General features: G+C 38.3%; 1 protein-coding gene across 4 annotated transcripts in view; it reads left to right on the top strand.

Moving 5' to 3' along the window:
- Positions 1-13,757, top strand: part of ARHGAP24 (Rho GTPase activating protein 24) — a 500,478-nt gene that overhangs the window by 318,492 nt on the left and 168,229 nt on the right. The window contains exon 1 of one of the 4 annotated variants that reach the window (XM_034671584.1): positions 9,621-11,851. The exons of the other annotated variants lie outside the window; for them this stretch is intronic. The gene's annotated coding sequence lies outside the window, so the exon portion shown is untranslated. Of the gene's footprint in view, positions 1-9,620; positions 11,852-13,757 lie in introns of those variants that run through there. 4 annotated transcript variants of the gene reach the window in all.

Raw genomic sequence — 13,757 nt, 5'->3', positions numbered from 1 at the left:
TTTTTTTATTATATAGTGTCCTTCTTTGTCTCTTGTTAGTCCTTGCTTTAAAGTCTATTTTGTTCAGTATGAATATTGCTATCTCAGCTTTCTTTGACATCCATTTGCATGATAAATGGTTCTCCATCCCCTCACATTCAAACTGCGGGTGTCTTTAGGTCTAAAATGAGTCTCTCGTAGGCAACGTAGAGATGGGTCTTGTTTTTTACACACTCTGTTGTCCTGTATCTTTAGATTGGAGCATTTAGATCATTTACATTCAAAGTAATTATTGATAGATATGTATCTATTGCCATTTTGTTACTTGTTTTGTGGTTGTTTTTGTAGTTTTTCCCACTCAACACTTTGAATATATCATGCCACTCCTTTCTGACTTGGAAAACTTCTGCTGAAAAACCCACTGATAAACTATGGAGTTTTCTTTGTATATAACTGTCTTCTTTTGTCTTGGTGCTTTTAATATTTTTTTTCTTTGTCACCGTATTTTGCCATTTTAATTACAATATATCTTGGTGTGGATCTGCTTTTGTTGATTTTATTGGGGGTTCCCTGTGCCTCCTGGATCTGAATATCTGTTTCCTCCCCCAGATTAGGGAAGGTTTCAGCTTTTATTTCTCCAAATAAATTCTCTGCCTGCTTTTCTCTCTTCTTCTTCTGAGACTCCTATAATACAAATATTACTACATTTGATGGAGTCACTGCGGTCTCTAAGTCTATTCTCGTTTTGTGTCATTCTTGTTTCTCTCTTTTGTTCAGCTTGATTACTTCCCATTACTCTGTCTTCTAGGTCATTAATTCATTCCTCTGCTTCCTCCAGGATGATGGTCATTCCATCAAGTATGTTTCTCATTTTGCTTATTGAGCCTTTTATCTCCGCTATGTTATTCCTTATCTCGTGTTAATGGTCTTAGTGATGTCCTCCACTCTTTTCTCAAGTCCAGTGAGTATCCTTATGAGCATTGCTTTCAATTCTACATCAGGCATGTTACTTTTATCTGTTTCACTTAGATCTCTGGCCATGGCCTTCTCCTTTTCCTTCATTTGGGACAAAATCCTCTGTCTTCTCATTTTGTCTAAGTCTCTGTGCCTCTTTCTCTGTATTAGGAAAGTCAGCTACACCTCCTGTTCTTGAGGGTAATGGCTTTATGAAGAAGTGGTCCTGTAGTGCCCTGCAGTGTAGTGTCCCCTGTTCCCCAGGGTCTGGCACTTCTGGGAGTGTCTCCAATGTGTGTTGCATGTGCTCTGCCATTGTGTCCTGGCTGCTTTGTCCTTCAGGTCAGTCATCTGGAGAGGCTCTCTTTGCCTGTTGTGGACAGTCTTTGGTCCCTGGCCTGAATGTGATGCATTTTAAGTAGGTGTGCTCTGGCCTGCTTGTGAAATGAGACCTGTTGCTGCTGCCACCAGAACCAAGGCCTAGCAATAATCTCCCATCAGGAGATGCCATGTTGGCAGGGGTCAGGGCCAGTCTTCTGGGGGAGTGGAGCCTGCCGCACTGGGACTAAGGCAAGCGTGACTTGGAAGAGCAGTTCCACTGGAGCATGAGGGGTGGGGATGGGTCTTGATATAGGCAGCTTAGGTAACAAGTGTTGGTGCCATGCTGGTTCCTGCAGGTGGCCCTGTGCTTAGGCTGAGGGACTGGGGAAGGAAATGGCACCTGCTAGTTCCTTTTTTTCTGGAGAGTTCTCTCCATGAACATTGCTTCTCCAGGACACACTCTGAGATGAGCATCTAACCTTCCCACTGTGTGCCCCAGGCACTCTTCAGATCATTGTTTCCATGCTGTATGTCTGCAAGTTGTTTGCCTGCCTTCTCATCAAGAATAGCCCCAATGCTTATGGGCTCTATCCCAGCCAAGCCAAATGACCTTTAAAACTCCAGGCTTTAAGCCCAACTGATTGCAAGAACTCACAATATTCACACCTTCTTACTTTCCAAGACAAATGCAATGAGGATTCCTTTTCCCCATGTGCTCTCCTGTATGCTAGTCTGTCTCTTGCCCTTCTCGGTGACTGTGGCTCCCTCCCCACTGCAGTGGCATGATTCATTTCTCTCTCAAGCCTTATCTCCATACTTCCTACCTTCTTCAGTGTGGCCTCTTCTCTACCTTTAGTTATGGAGTGTTTCCTACCAGTCTTCAAGGCGATTTCTGGGGTATTTAGGATGATTTGATAGTTATATAGTTGTATTCATGGGATGAGGGCCTAGGGTCCTCCTACCTCCTACTCTGCCGCTATTTTCCTTCCTCCTCCCCATTGTTGACATTATTAAAATTTTTTGGATTTCTGTATTAGTATTGAAAGTTTAAATTCAAAAACAAAGTGAACTTTTCCATTTGAACAGAGATGAAAATGAAGATATTATATAAAATTAAGAAAAGAAATAATCATATCTAGCTAGTTATATTGAGATTCATGTATCAAGGTGTTAATGGCATAACCAGTGAATGTATTATTCATGTGAGTCATTAAATAAGTGTTTCAGGTAAGACAGAGAATTGCCTTATTTCATTCAAGGCTTAGTCACTTATAAAATGTGACAATGCAACTGAATATATTTATACATATAGAAGTTTATTTACCATTCTTTGCTAAAGGACCCCTCCCCATTTTTCAGCTATAGAATTTACGGCAGGACCTCCAGTGATCAGTTCTAACATCTATTATTATTGCATAAAGTTTCTGGCTCACAGAACATTCAGGAGAGGCAGTCCTAGAAGAAAAGGAAGCTTTTAGTAGAATGAAAAGGATGGGACTTTTCAAAACAGAGGAGTGATGAGTGTATAAGTAGGTTAATTCTGGGTTGGGGGGAGAGGGGGCAGATGGTAAAGATAGACTGCAAAGAGCAGGGAACACGTGTGTCTAGCTATGAGATCTCTCTTTCTCTCATTTTCCTGTATTCAACCCCTGGCATTGAAATATCAACTCTGGTCCCCCAAAGATATTTTGAAAGTATATGGTCTTTGGAGTTAAATCCTGATTCATCACCTGCTAAGTATGTAATTTTGGGCAAGCCACTTAAATTTTTGAGACTCAATTTTCCTCATCTGTAACATGAGGATTATAAAGTGAAATAAAATGAGTCTATCTCTCAGGGCTATTGGGAAGACAATAAAAATATATGTAACATCCTTGGAATATAACCAATGCTCCAATAAATTATAAGCATTATTACTGAAGTCTTTTTAAAAATTTCAGCTTTGCCTTTCATATAAATGAATTACCAACTTTGTTAGACAATATCTTCTTGATCTTTAATTTTCAGCACAAAATAGCTCTGTGACTTTGAAAAATGCCCTTACCCTTTATATGATTCAATTTTTTTCACACAGGAAATAACAGGGATAATATCTTGAGTAACACTAGAGTTCTGCAAGACCATGGTGCTAGTAGCAGGTTACCCACTTTGTTCTTGATCATAATTAAAGCAAGGTACAGGCATATGCATCACTGTGTTTCATAATGCAATACAGCACAGTCCTTAGCAGCATGGACTCTGGGACCAGATGACCTGCGTTTCTGTTTATAGCTCCTCACCTAATAAGGCTGAGTGATCTGGATAAGTCACTTTGCTCTTCTATGCCTCAGTTTCTTCCTTTTCTGGACTTTCTCTGCACAATTTAATTTTCCAGTGATATGATAGAGAATATCATTTGTTCTCCAACTTCCATTGCCTCATATTCTAGTGGTGCTCTTCTTTCCTAATGTCATAAATAGTCCTAATGCAAATATTAAAGTGTTAACCACAAGTTAGCTAAACACCAACACTTCATTCTCTCACCCTAATCAAACAAAAAAAAATGTTTCTAGAGTGTCATTTTTCTTTCAGTTATAAAGCTGTAAAATTATTATAATAAACATTCCCTGGAAATTTGAGGTATTGTCGCAAGAAATTAAATGTTATTAAAATTATTAACAGAGAAGAGAGTATGAAAATCCCGTAATCAATACCTCCTCAGTATTTCCATATTCATGAAAGGTTTGGAGCACCTCTCTTCCCACATTAATACTCTGCTATTGGGAACAGAAAAATATATTGTTTAATGAATATCGTTAACTTAATAATAAGATAGGAATTTGAACTACATGGCCACTGGCATCTTTTCTAATGCTGAGATCCTATGATTTTTATGTCTTTCTTGAGAAGTTTACTGGCTATTAAAAATGGCAGCATCTGAAATGATCTCTAGATATATAACTAGTGTGGGTCAAAAGATTTTGTCCCAAGATGCTGAGTTGCAAATGCTATAAAATACTTTTTAATAAAATTTTTAAAATTATGCAAATTTTAAAGCTTTTCTTCCTGCTAGCAGATATTTTTCTATTATTCCTCATCCTAGGGGTGAGTTTACTCCAGAATTTGAGATCTTGAAGCTGGTAAATATAGATGGAGATGGTCTTACACAGAGAGACTTAGTCTGCAAGGAGGGTACCCTGTTACCTACTTCTCCGCTGCTTCTTATCTTCATGCTACTTGATCTTCATGACAAATTTCTAGATTGGTTCTACTCTGAAATTTCATTTTTCTAACGTTCAGGATCACAGCAGGGTGTGATTAGTTTTACCATCAAAAGAACTTCAAGTAGGTGTCAACAGATCCTTTTAAATACACCCCTCTGCTTCTAGTATTATTGAAACCATAACATTCAGAACTTTCTTGAGAAAGTAAAAACTCTTATAATACATTTTTCATTAGGGGGCAATAGGGCTCCACTTCTAGCTTCTCTCCCTATGCTGGGTCCTCTTCCTCCTCAGTTAAATCTGCTGTTTTCTTCTCTACAGCCAGTTAACAACATTTATTGATCCCATTGTGGGTAGAGATGTTTATTACCTCCACTATTGCCTGTGCCCATTTGTTCATTCCTAGTGTCGCCCTCTCTCTCAACACGTCACAATAGCCCTCTTCAAACAGGTTGTTTGCCATTACATAGATTCTTTTTGTTGTTGTTTCAATGGGAAATGTCATGGGACTTTGGAGGAAAGTAGTTATCAGAAGAAATATTTTGAGAACCACTCTTTAGCCGGTTTGAAAAGTTGTGCACCTGCAGGAGCTGTATGGAAATGCTTATGAATTCAATGTTTCAGCTTCATTCCTTTATATTTGGTTTTATGAATAAGTATTAGAATTAACTACTAATAATATGCCTTTATATTCTGTTATTATTTATACTTGCCTAGCAGCAAAAGCTATGGAGTTCATTTTAAAATCAAAGAAAATTAATATAACACCAAATTTGCTAAATTTAGAGCAGCTTAACATATAATGACAGTTCCTTAGATTCTCAATTGACATGTCATCTCAACATCCACTATCTGATCATTTGACAGGTAAGGAAATTGAGACCTAGGAAGGAGAAGTGATTTGCCCAGGGCTGCTCAGTTGATAAGTGGCAGAGTTCACCATGAAAATTTAAAAAGGAAAATATATAGCTATGACTTAACCGTCGAAAAGTAAAATGCTCAATTTATGTGGATTTGGTCTTGCTCTTTCTCCAGTTCCTCAAGTGTTATTTCAGCAAACAAATAAACAGATAAGTAAAGCAGTAGCAGGTGGAATGAATTTTAGGCTGAGTTCAAATATTCTTCTCTGACCTTAAGACTTCTGTCCGCAGTGAGGGCCTAAGTTGGCCATTTAATAAGCAGGCTGATGTCTGTTTATTTTCTTATAATCCTGAGTTCTCTACCAACTGGCTCCTAGGTCATAAAAATATATGGAACACAAACAAAAGTGCAAGTAAGGCCCAGGTAATATCAGCAATGCAATCTCACCCCCAGGGCCCTGCTCACCTCAACGAAATTTGTATTGACATTACAGAAGGGATCGTTTTAAAATATGTGCTAAATCAAGATCATTTCTTAGAAGACAACAGATTTTCTTGATCACATATATACTTTAGTTCACCATTCTGCTTTTTGAAATAAGTGGCTACCCCCAAATTATAATTATGTTGTCATGAATGTATATATCATGCTATTTACATTTGCGCCATATCCATTCTCTATATTTCTGGTTACTTACATGCCTGTCAAATGGTGAGGGTAATGGTGATAAAAGGTCTGGAGCCTGAATTTTTCTGCGTGCAGAGATTATAACATGGTGAATTAGCTTTATCAAAAAATACATTTATAGGGGCACCTGGGTGGCTCAGTCATTAAGCTTCTGCCTTCAGCTCAGGTCATGATCCCAAGGTCCTGGGATTGAGCCCCATGTTGGACTCCCTGCTCGATGGGGAGCCTGCTTCTCCCTTTCCTGCTTCCCCTGCTTGTGTTCCCTCTCTGTCTCTCTCTGTCAAATACATAAATAAAATCTTTAAAAAAAGAAATACATTTATAAAAATTATTCCCAAACATGCTTGCTTGCTTTCCTTCCTTCCTTCCTTCCTTGTTTCTTTCTTTCTACTACATTGTAGTAATGGCCCCTGTAAAACACTAGAAAATGGAAGATCAGGAAGAAAATAAACTTACTATAATCTCAGTATCTAGAGATAAAAACTATTAACATTATAATACAATTTTTCAGAATTTTTCTATATTATTAATTATATATTACAAAATTCAGGTAACATTGTACACACTATTTTTTAATATGCTTTATTCAACAAATGTACTATAAAGCATCTACAAATTCTTACCTAAATAGTGTTCTAAATTTTAGTCATTATTCTGTGGCATATATTGAGAAAGAAGAACAAAGCTGGAGATATCATAATTCCTGATTTCAAGATATGCTACAAAGCTGTAGCAATCAAAACGGTATAGTATTGGCACAAAAATAGACACATAGATCAATAAAATAGGATAGGGAGTCCAGAAATAAGCCCATGCTTATATGGTCAGTTAATCTATAACAAAGGAGGTAAGAATATACAAACTTCAATTTATAAGACACCATTAATCACGGGGACAAAAAGCAGGGCATAGGGAATGTAGTAAATAATAATGTAATAACTAAAAAATAATAGTAATTATAAACACTCAGGAATTCCCTCCCCTCTGTTCACAAAGGGATAATATTCAGGGTTTTCCTCCCTTTATGTATACGCTTAAGTATTTCTTTTTCAAAAGCCTCCTAAGTGTATTCAGGAAAGCTTTCAGTAAAACCAGCACAGTGATTCTTCTCATCTTAGAGTAGAAAAAGCATTAGTAGGTGCATCTTTGTGCAGCCAGGAAAAATTACCATCCAATAAAAAACAAAATTATGTTTAAAAATATAGTAAATTAAGGGGCACCTAGGTGGATCAGTTGGTTGTCTGACTCTTGATTTTGTTTCAGGTCATGATCTCAGGGTGGTGAGATTAAGCCCTGCCTTTGGCTCCATGCTGGGCATGGAGCCTGCTTAAGATTCTCTCTCTCTGCCTTGCCCTCCCTCTGCCCCTCTCCATTTGCTTGAGTGCACATGCACAAGAACGCACGAGCTCTCTCTCTCTCACTCTCTCTCAAAAATAGAAATAAAAATAAATTAAAAATATAGTAAATTAAGACTGCTTAGGAAGTGTTCAATTTTATGATTTTAACTATATACAGAGTAAAAGACTTCACATATGTACCTTTAAGCATCCACACAAATTGCTTGAAATGCTAAAAGCTTACACCTTTCAAATTACTCTAAAATTTTTCCCTAATGATCTTTAATGTTTTAACAGTATTTGCTCTCTATAGCTAATAGATATTAAGGGGGTTGTTTCAAAGGCCCTAGGAAAGGAATCAAATTCAAAGGAGCGGCAGGGAAAAATGTGTTAGAGAAATACTTTTTCTCTTCAGTTGCAAATTAGAAACAACTCCATCCTGGTCCCCCATGAACCCAGTCCCACCCTAAGTGGGAGGGTTCTAAGGATTTCAGGCCAGGCCTTCTTGAGTATGAAATAGAATACTGCCACTGGACACATCAGGAAGACGTCAATATTAGGGAAGGCAACAAGAACCAAACAGAAAGCCAATACATCTTAATTTACTTTCTTCACCTCTGACTAATGTTGACCTGTGCTGCCAAATGGTTTCGTCTTCATGCATTTGAACTTCAGTGCAACTTTCTTTTCAATTCATGCTTCTGAAACCAGGATCTCAAAATCCAAAAGAAGCAAAGAAAGTTTTCTGAGATCAAGAAAGTGAGAGGGCAATGTGCTTTTAGTTTCTGCTATAGAATTACACCCAGGCAAACACTAGCTGTGGTGTTCAAAGCACTAAATACCTTAATGGGACAGTATAATAATTTGAAGAAAGTGCCCAAAACTCTGTTTTCAGTTGGATTATTTCTGATTTGAGAGATAATTGAAAGCTTACTGCAGCTATCTCTTTTCTTTCTTTTCTTTCTTTCTCTCTTTCTTTCTTTTTTTCTTTCTTTCTCTGTAGTTGTTGTAGTTATTGTTAATAATTCTGACTGGTTGTTTGCTCATCCTTTCTTCATTCAGAAATAAAATGGATTCGCCGGGGATGTACTGTATGGTGACTAACATAATATAATAAAAAATCATTAAAAAAAATAAAATGGATTCGGAAGGAGAGAAAGTAGACTTTTTTTTTTTTGCCATATGTTATATTTGTCATTATCAGCTTCCCAATAGATTCGCTCTTCTTATTTTACTTCCTCTTTAGTTAAAGATGATGCCCTGAGAACACATGGGTTGTGGTGAGTGTCAAAATGTACATTGTAAGCAAAAGTAGCAAGGAAATGACCACCGAATAGCTGAAGGTCCCTGGCCTTTCATGCGGTTTGACTGGTAGTTTAAAATGCCATGTTTCAGTTTTTTCTTTCGGAATTCAACTTGAACAATTGAGATTAAAGTACCTGCATTTATTCTTTTTCCCCCACTATTTATTTTCACTTATTATTAACTTAGTGGCCCCGTTATGTTTCTCTCTTCAATAAAAATACCTAAGACAAAGTAATTCTGTCTGCAAGACTTCCAAATGTATCCTTTTCTTTCTAGGGGTAGACTTGGGAAAAAGGAGAAAGCTAGATTTATGAAGGCATTTTGAATGGTGCACTTTGCAGAGGGAATGTTAAAAGCAGAGGCAAGGTATAATTAGACACTGGCATTCTCAGAAAATATTTTGAAAATATGGAAAAGAGAGATGGAAGTCAGGAATAGAGGGTACCGTATGAATTGGCTTGCACATACATTACAGCTGGGAATGCTACTTAGAAAGGGGAAAGCCGAAATAGACGCTGTGTAGGGCTGTGGTTCAGTCTCTGCCTCTAGCTTTCCAATAAAATTGGTAGAAAGAATCTGTCATTTTATGAACATCCTCAGACCCAGGAGACTGAAAATTATGACTCTTCAGTAACTCCAAATTACCACTGAAAAAAATGTCTTTCCTGCTACGTTTAATGGTAAGAGATTACCTTGCTTTCTTGTGGGCATTCCTCAGGGTCCAGTAATGTAAGGAAATTAAAATACAATAATGCATTGAGTGTACGTTGAAAAACAGAGAAGTATTCTGCTACAGAGAAAGAGTTGTCAATTTGAAGACAGGCAGGACCAAATTTTTTTTAAAAAGAATTATTGGTACATATTAACAACATTTTTTTTCTTGTATCCTGCAACAGCTTTATCATTTAATAACTCAAACTGTGTTCTGCTTTCTGCACCCTTTATGAAGGTTAACTTGGGTAATAAATATTCTCAAGAGGTTTTCTTGCTAATTCGCATTCCTGCCTTCCCTACCCCCACTATTTAAAAACCAAATGTAATTTCCTTTCTCTTTCTGAGAAAGTTATAAGTAAACAAATTTCCCCGGAATATGGGACTCCAGGCCATGCTGACCTCGATGGTAATTCGAGCTCCACCACTCACCAGTCCTGTGTGCAGCCTGTTTCATGTCCTCTGTGAAATGGGAATAATCATGACTGACTTGTAGAATTACTATGAGGATTAACTGAGATACTATCCATGAGCTCCCCAGCCCTGTGTATCTCGGGACAGGTGCTCACGTTGTTAGTTCCTTTCTGATTCCCCTTAGTCTCCCTTCTTGGTTCCCCCCTACCCCACAACCACCTAATCCCTAAATAATGCATACATAATTGTCTCAGAACATCAGCACGAATGCCCAGAAGCATCTGTTCCTGAATGAACTCAGCACTGAGTCTGGCATTGCACCCCAGCCTTTCCCTTTGTTTAATCCCTTTAGGCATCCCCCCCCCCCAAAAAAAAACACTTGAGTATGCCAGGACACCAGGTGAACTGTGAAACCCGCCATCACGTGAGCTGAGCATTTTCTTTCAGGGTTTCAGCGGGTCTGGTTTTGCCTCAAAGACCAGATGGAGCTCATGTGGCTCACAATTAACTGACTCTGCACATGTGGTCGCTGCCATCAAGATCCATCACAAGGAGGACAGCAGTTCAAGAAAATCTTGAACTCTATTTATAGACCACTTGAAACAAACAGTGTCCTGTGAAGCCCAAGGAATCTTCCTTAAGCACACGAAAGTAATTCACCAGTCCCAGTACTAACAGGCAATTGAAGGGAGGAAAATGCAGTAAGTCCATGTTTTTCCAGCACTCTGCAGTTTACAAAGCATTTGTTCCTACTCATTTTCCCATTTCACCCTGTCACCATTCCAGGAGGTAGACAACCGGTAGTAACAGATGCCCATTTTATAGATTACAAAACTGATGTCTACGAGGTTCAATGAGTTGCTTGCTTATGGCTGGCTGGAGAACCGTGGTGGTTGGAGATGGAGGCTAGAGAAAAGTGGTAAAGGAGAGTTATTTTCTGTTAGTGCAATCAACCTAAACTTCAGTAAATATCCATTTACCTGTTAGAAAAAATACACAGGCAAGATAAATAATGTTTCAAAATGTACTTGCAAGCTTAAAATTTTTCCTTCTCCACTTCTGATAGGAAAACCAAAATATGAGAAATAAACACCTGGAGAGACTCTCCAGGAAACATTTATAAACATGTTTGTATCTGTCTATAGCATATACATACAGAATAATTATATTTTAGGCAAGAAATGCGTTCTTGAAATCTCTCCAAATTAAAATGTACATGTGTCAAGACTAATCTTGAAAAAGATGGTAGGAATTTTTATGAGAAATTTTAATTGATTCTGCCAGTCAGCTCTGAATGTATATGTCTTTACCATCTTTTTTACTATGGGGGTGTTTGCATAATTCCAGTATGTGCACAAGGAGCAAGACTTCACTCAAATAGTTTATGGACCAGAAATGCTTTTGCTCTCTACAGAATTATTTTACCTTGATTTTGGCAAATACTTTAATTTTCTAAGACTCTTCTTTAAGCCTTGTTACCTGGAAAGGATATGCAAAATCTTTCTGGCCTGAGAAGTATGTCTGGGCAATTTAGAATAGCTGCACTAAAATCTGTGTGCGTGTGTGTGTGTGTGTGTGTGTGTGTGTTTGTGCGTGTGTGTGAGAGAGAGAGTGTGAGAGAGATTATGGTTTAAAGAGCACTGCTGGGTTAGCAGATTGGCTCAGTGCCATTGGGGGATTTTCAGATTTACCGCTTCTCTATGTTGCAGCTCTGATTTATGGACTTCAGAATCTCTTGAAAGGCAAAGTGTCTGGAATTTAGGGTCTTTCCTTGATGGTCCCCCCAACTCCCATATACTCCTTTTGCCCGTGTTCACCTTGTGGCGACCTTGCAGGACTCAGCGTTTTTACCTGAGCTCAGTAGCTGGGGAGCCCACTAGTGCTGGGGAGATGGCAGTGGTTTCCATTCCTGGGTAATGGAGTCATGGGAGAAACTGCAGTGAACCAACCGAGAGTAGGACCGGAGCGGGGCTCCAGTGTGCTTTAAGCGGCTCAGGACAGAGCAGCTGCTCTGTCTCCCAGTCTGCAAGCGCTGCCTGCATTTGTCACTGACCACTGAAGTGTGTGTGTTTGTGCAAGGTGAGATCTGGGTGCTTTCTCGTTCACTTGGAGACAGATTGCCAGGTATTGCTGTTTATTGTGTTTGGTAATTTGGGGATGCTGATATCACCGCAAAGCCAGGACCTAGACCGTGTGTGGTTTTTTTATACCCTTGTTTTCTTTCACAATCCATTCAGTTCTCCACAGCGTCCAAATGGTGGCAACGGATTGGACATAGTACTGTTCTGGCACTGAAATGTGATCAGTGTAGTGCTGTTTTCTTGGAGTTTTTCATTAATTGCTGCTGCAATGGATAGAGCGGTTCATAGACGGAATTCCCGTTCTGATCTGAAAGCATATGAAAACTGCTTCAGACATAAATCTGAATTGCTATTTTGGGAGCTCTTGTGGTGGTGTATTCTTTGCTTTACCCACATTTTAGTGATTGAAACTTTGCAGACAGCAGAGTGCCTTGGGCTCTGATCTGGTGATAAAAGTAACATGGGAGTTTCTGGGTTTTTGCTTGTCAAAAAGAAAACTTTTGCTTGGCCATTGCTTTCTGTGTTTGTGTGTGTGTGTGTGTGCATGCACGCACACATGTGCGTGAACATGTGCGATTAAAAAAATTCTCGAGAACCAAAAGAAACCCAAATAATACTTTGTTATATTTTAATGTACTTAAATTAACCAAATCAGCTTATCAGGCTTTCATTATCAGCATAACGGAATTTTGGAACTTCACATTTTGAGTACACAAGGGCAGTACAGCACTTGTGAAGGTATGTGGGGGCATGGAGTATGTACCCACTAGGAATCCAAAGGAATCCAAAATGTGCTCTGGGTAAGCTGACAGGCCTTAATCTTGCACTGCTTTTGTATGTTAGCTACTTAACTGAACCTATACAAAATATGAAGGAGATACTCTGTGTTATTGTATCTAAATAAATATACAAATTTGTATTTATGAAACACATGCTCTAGGAAAGGGAAACATGGAAATTTGGTATTGTATAAATAGAGTAACAAAAAAATTCAAAAAGCTATAAAATTTTACAAGGAAGGAAAAGATAGTACATTAAAATGGGGAATAATTATGATGGGATACCGAAAAGTACATCAACTGCTCAAATTTTTATGTCTAGTGAAAGCACAATAGCATGTTTAAGGAAATTCAGAGTCAGCAGAAATGAAGCCAAGAGCAAAAATTCTTAATAAAACATGTTGCCAGTCTGTCTCTGAATGTACTCGTCTGTCTTAATTAGCTTGAATTCTGTTGCCAAGATTGATAAAGGTAGAATAAAAAAATGCAAATTTTAAAATTTTATTTGGTTTCCATTTGGATAGATTTTTTGAAACTTAATAAAGTATAATAAGTTATACTAAAATGCAGTGAACATTAGAATTGTTCAAAGCACTTGCTACTAATACACAATCTCAAAATCATTTGTCCCACTTTTGCATTATGTCAGTTAGGAAGAAGGGTCTCCTATTCTAAGGTAGAATGTCACCTGTTGTTACAGACACTTGGACTGCTGACTTCTTTGGACACCCTCGTCACGGTTTCTTGCTTTGAGACTGTGTTAGAGCACTGTGGAATGGTGAGCATTCACCTGATTCTAACACTGTCATGCTTTCTATGTGAGTTAAGAGAAGCGATAGTTTTCATTTGACAGATATGGAACTTGAGGTGTACACAGAATTGATGATCGGCCCTTCCATATTGGAACCTATACTACCCTGGCTTTTCTGCTGCCATACTCCAAAATGTGGCTGCTTCTTTAAAAGAGTTTAACATGACTTAATTTCCGCAACTGAAAAGATGTGATGGAGGGCCTCTTACCACTGTTTTATAGATATGATAGTATCTGCATCTCTATGATGATTACAGTACAATATGTTCAAATGTGGTGTCCATCTGTACACATGATCACCCTCCAAGCAAAAA

Source organism: Ailuropoda melanoleuca, chromosome 11 (assembly GCF_002007445.2).
Source record: "Ailuropoda melanoleuca isolate Jingjing chromosome 11, ASM200744v2, whole genome shotgun sequence".
Taxonomy (NCBI): Eukaryota; Metazoa; Chordata; class Mammalia; order Carnivora; family Ursidae; genus Ailuropoda; species Ailuropoda melanoleuca.
The sequence above is the reverse complement of the archived record's forward strand: the minus strand, read 5'-3'. Positions and strand labels throughout refer to the sequence as shown.